This window comes from Acyrthosiphon pisum, chromosome X (genome assembly GCF_005508785.2).
Source record: "Acyrthosiphon pisum isolate AL4f chromosome X, pea_aphid_22Mar2018_4r6ur, whole genome shotgun sequence".
Classification (NCBI taxonomy): domain Eukaryota; kingdom Metazoa; phylum Arthropoda; class Insecta; order Hemiptera; family Aphididae; genus Acyrthosiphon; species Acyrthosiphon pisum.
In genome coordinates this window covers 131,366,511-131,372,365 of record NC_042493.1, presented here as the reverse complement: position 1 = coordinate 131,372,365, position 5,855 = coordinate 131,366,511, and the positions used below count along the sequence as shown (strand labels likewise).

The 5,855-nt window shown below is 27.7% G+C and overlaps 1 long non-coding RNA gene across 1 annotated transcript; it reads left to right on the top strand.

Annotated features, from left to right (window-relative positions):
* The first annotated feature begins 560 nt into the window (after positions 1–560).
* Positions 561–2,609, top strand: LOC107883402. The gene is made up of 3 exons (XR_001679266.2): positions 561–878; positions 1,234–1,336; positions 2,075–2,609. It is a non-coding gene; the product is annotated as an uncharacterized LOC107883402 (long non-coding RNA).
* The last annotated feature ends 3,246 nt before the right edge of the window (positions 2,610–5,855 follow it).

Genomic DNA, 5,855 nt, shown 5'->3' with positions numbered 1-5,855 from the left:
AAATTCAAATCAACGACAAACTTTTTATATTCACTATTATTTCTAAATAAATGAATGCGTATTACTAGTTACTATGTTGCTACCAATTTGGGAAAGTTTTTTTTTTGCGTGATTTCTAACTTGCTTTTGATTAGACATACTTGAGTATTGTCTCATTCTCATGGGTAATATAATAAGTAATTATAAATTACATATTTAATTACATATTCATAAATTTTTCATATTTCATAAGTCTATATGTATATAAATATTATGTTTATAAAAGTAAAATTCGAAATGTAGTAAATCTAGTACGTCACTAGATAGCATCACAGTCGCAAACGTACATATCCGTACAACTTTGTGACCGGTGTCCCACCCTCCCCCTGTCCGGAGTGTCCAGTCCTATGTAGTAGTTCGTGCTATACACCACGGTCTTAGAAGATATCTTCTAAGACCGTGCTATACACTGTGATAATATTAATTGCAAGCACGAATTAAGATATACTTAATATCTTAATTCGTGATTACAAGACGTGCTGAAAAATAAATATTTTTATTAAAACTCCTTGTAAGACAAGAATAGGTGTGTGCAGGAATACAGTTACCTACCTTATCAAAATAGATAAGCGCTAAACGTCCGGGAGCTAACTTCACAGACATTCAATTGTTTTTGTAAATCATTGTGCTTAAAGTTGTATGTAGCAGTTCCATTCATTGTTTACATCGTACACTTTTTTAATAAAATAAATATCAAGCAGTAAAGATATTTGGAACAATGAAAAAACATTACGATACAATGAAATGTTTCGTAAGGAACATGTGTCATAGGATCATAAAAATCCGATTTCGCAGCGACAAGTCGAAAGTAAAACGAAGTCATAAATGAACTGCAACAGGTGATTTAAAATCAATATCTTATTGTTTAACATAATAATATTATATAGGTACATTTTTTTAATTACAAACAATTACAAAAAAATTAATAACTATAAAATTACGCGTACCTATCTATTACAGTCAACTCGCGATATAACGAATTTCAAGGGACCGAGAAAAAAATTCGTTATATCGAAAGTTCGTTACATCGAAATTATATTATACCGCGATATTTTCAAGGGACCGGTAGTTTTATTCGTTATATCAAGATTTTCGTTATATCGATATTCGTTATATCGCGAGTTGACTGTATTACCTATTTATTTTATTTTATTTCAATAAACATTTTTGACAGTAAATTTTTTTTCGTTATAGGCAGGGATCAAGTTTACGAGTATACAATATTTATGGTTCGAATTTAAATCTTAATCATTATTTATGGACAAAAATACACCACATTCTACACTGAGTAGTTTCTGTAAGTATATAATATAGTATAAAAACATTCACATAATGTTATCAAATAAATACCTAATATGTTGTATAATATATAAATCATAATTCAAATATCTATTGGCTAAGCATAATATTCTTGTCACAAAATGCGTCCTGTACTCAACAATCTCTTATGCGATCGATGATGATTTACACGGTACATTTCTTAGAGAACTTAATGTATTTCCATTTTGCTTTTCGATTCGCCAGCTTCGTTGTTTTAATTCTCCATTAGTTTCAGTAGTGTTTATAATATGTTACCTGAATGTACACATTTCCTCAGACAATTGTGCAAATACGCTACCTACATCAATAACAATAATTTCAGACTTCTCTTGTTCTAATAAAAAGGTTAGGTTAGGTATCTTGATTATTGTACCAACTAGATTCACTTTCCCACTAGAAAAGTTAAAAATTAAAGCATTAGTTCGGGTACTAGTCGTGTACACAGACACAAAAAATTTAAAAAAACACACATCATTGTAAAATCAATACATTCTTCTGAATATTCATCGTTGTTCAGAATCTAAAATGTTGTCACGCTATGACAAATCTGTATAGAACTACATTATAATGACTAATAACTATTTTTTTAATTATTCATTTTTAATTTTACATGTTATTTTGAACACTTTATTTAAAAAATTTCACAAACAATTTTTGTTTTAAAATATCATGTTTTTTGTTATTTATTATAAATTTATTGTACAAAACTTTTTAGGTACCCAGAAGTGAAACACCGATTGTTGGACAAGATGAGTATTCCGCATTCACATCTCATACTTTCAATCAAGATTTTAATGACAAAAACAAAAATTCATCTACTACGCTTAATTTACACATAAAACTCCAGCAAAAAAAAATAAGTTGACAATGAAGATAATATTTATTTTCTCTGCCGTACCAGCGACAACCAGTGAGGATAAAAATCAAAGTTATGGAATTTATTTAGGGAACAAACTATGGCTTTATAGTGCAACAGCACTGAGTGCAATTCAATATGTATTTGGTTATAATATTTTTAGAGCCGACCGAGACATATTTGAAATAAAATTTGCTACAGAATATAAACATTATATTATACTATTTACCATAACAATTTTCTATTTCTGTATTTACTCTTCACTCTCCACTGGTTTTGCTATTCTTAATTCTGTACCCTCTCAACAAGTACAATCAACTGTAATTTACACCAGTTTGAGTTCACTTATTATTTTTTACATTCATTTCCAATATCAATTGTAAACCATACATTTTTTGCTTTTAGTAATATTTTGTATGTTAATTTTTATGTGTGTTTATTTACCTAACTAAATTTTTAAACACCAAATTGATAACCTCATTATTATTTGTTTCACTTCAATATTTAAACTAAAGATTATAATATATTTTTTAGTTCTTATTATTTTCTATTTTATTTATTATCTTGTTTAATTCAAATATGTATAATAATTATTTTATTATTTCTATTGTGTTTAAATATTCATTATAATTTTGACATTTTAAGTAGAGTATTTTTACTAAAATTTTTTTTTTATAACATTTAAATTTTTTTATTTATTTAAACTTCAATTTAACAAAATATTTTTGAGAACCATGACTTATTGTTAATCATACGTAAATTTATCTCTGTATAACAATTCTGATTCTTCTATATAACAAATAAACTATTCAATAATAAACCTGTTTATGTAAGTGTTGTCACTATCAAATATTTAATATTGTTCTAAAATACCTACAATTTTATTGTTTCCGATAAAGGTAAGACAGTGGTAGGCAAAGAATTTAATTTTACTGCAGTTCCAATATTAACGATCGATTTTACATAATTTTTCTATTCTTATATTTATTTTTGATTCCAATAATAGTTAACTATATGGGGACAATATAGACCCCTAGAATTTTGTCCCATTTTAAGCCCCGATCACTACCATGTACTGTGTAAGGTCAACCCAATATCCAAATTTGATAAAAAAAAAAGCTTGACAATTTTATACAAGGCTCTAATTATATTTTTACATTGGCGTTTGAAAAATATTAAAAATCCATGGTCAGAATTTTTTTTATAAGCATTTAAAGTTTAAATGTTGACAATACACTTAAAAATCATGGAAATATGCAATTTATTTAGTTAGAAATTCATAAAAAAATTTTTTTTTAAATATAAGATTTGAAACTGTAATTAAAGATTTCTTACAAGTTTTTCTATCTTTATGAAAAAAAAATTCTCTACCCGAGTCAAATTAAATTTTTATGAGCGTTTGAAGTTCATATTTTTACAACATTGGATATTCACTCGATCAAAATGAACTTATACTTGACCTAGTTAGGGTCTGATTTACCAATTTATGGGCCCAGTACAATTTATGATTTTGGGCCCCAAATTGTCCTTCTCTATTTTCTTCAATGCTAAAATAAAATATATGCATAAAGTATTTTTAAATTAATGTTTTATGTAATTAGTTGCTTATATATGAGTACCTGGTTGGATCAATACTCATAATAGAAAAAAATTGTATTGTTAAAAATGTGATAATTTAATATACAAAAACACTTAACTTTTAATGCGTCTAATTAATGTTTAATATTTATTCCAGTAAATAGGTATTCTCATTTGCACACTATTTCAGTCAATCTATTTATCATTGCAGTCCACGGTGTAGGGCAGATGATTGAAAAATAAACAAAATTAAGGTCTGTATATCGGAAAAGTTCCGAAAAAAAAATATAAAAACATTGAGCAGTACGAGCGCAGTAAGCACTTATTATCATATTCTTAGGTTTTTTTTTTCACGCCGCCACCGATAAATGTGCATTATTTCATATTTAGAATCTCAACATTTTTTTCACCCCATATTATTATACAAATATACGTATAATATTCGTCTGTATTTGGAGACACACTTCCGCGCGAGCCGCTCTTTATTACAAAGCCGCCCGGCGACAAAGGACTGGATCGGAGAACGATATCCATTAAACATCATTAAACATGGTGTTTTAATTTTTTTTTTTTTTTTTTGAACCAGTGTGAAAAATATACACTATCGGTTTGTACTTCCGTTTTATCGACACCGTGCAATATGTATAGCGTTATGATATCACGAGTTATAGAGTTCAATTATTAATCCACATAATATAGTACTACAAATATATTTTTTTAAAAATCATGTTTTTATGTTTCTATTGTATAGCATTTATTTAATATTTTAATTTACTACCTTTACTACATATATGGGGTTTTACTGCATTTAATGATTTAATAATTATAAAAGCTTTTCGAAGAAAATCGTCAACTTGGTTCCAATTAAAGTAATGCCAGGTGCTTGCGAGACTCGATGGTGGTCTTACTTGCCAGCACTTGAGTTTATAAAAGACCACCATGTAGCTCTTCGTGATGTTTTATATGAAATTAGATCAAATTCTAAGGCTCTACTTCTGCTTCCAAATAATGAGGAACTTGAACTTTTAAATTTAATATGGACAATTTTAAAGCCTCTTCAACAACTTGGTGAACATATGTCAGATGAAAATGTAGTAACTGCTTCAGGACTTTGGCCTGTATATTCTCGCTTGGAAAATAATTTACTACGTTCGGATTCCACTTCATTCACTTGTAGTTTAAGTCAAGTAACTCAAGAAGCTGAATGTAGTGTAGACCTTTTTTCCGAAGAAACAGAATATCTCGACTATTGATTTTGGTACTAGAAGTTCTAGTTTTGAGACTGTGGAAATTAGTGAAAAAGAAACTCAAAATAATTTACATTCGGTATCAACAGTATTAGAACATATTAGTTTTCAATTTTTCATATTCAAAAAAGAAATTCTTATTTCACTTACAAAGCGATACAACTACTCCTCTCAAAAATTAAAATTACAAGCTATGACTATGTTGGATCCTAGATATAAATCCAAATTTATTGATCTCAACAAGATGTTGTAAATCATATAAAATTAGGAATGGACACTATTGGACACCAAGAATGAAAAAAACTAAAGTTGTAAAAAAAGAAGGTAAACTTAAATTCTTATAAAAATGTAAATATATACTTATTTATGTATAGGTTATGGGCAATGTCAACATTTGGATAATGTCGATATAAGTGATATGTTTTTATTTTAGATTCTGAGTGGAACAATGAATGTATTGATTTTACAATGATGTGTGTTTTTTTATTTTTAGATTCTGAGTGGAACGATGAATGTATTGATTTTACAATGATGTGTGTTTTTTATTTTTTTATTTATTTTTTTCATTTTTTTATTTATTTTTTCATTTTTTTTGTGTCTGTGTACACGATAAGTAGTCGAAATAATGCTACGATTTTCAACTTCAGTATCTTGTTCGATCAGAAAGTGAATATCGTTGGTGCATTGAGGAGGACAAAATTTAAAATTCCCAGTAATTTTCAAAAGCGCCAAGAAAAACCCAAGAAAAATTTATGGAAAAACGGGAATTTTTACGCAAAAATCGATTTTTCACAAAATTGGAATTTGGGTTTTTA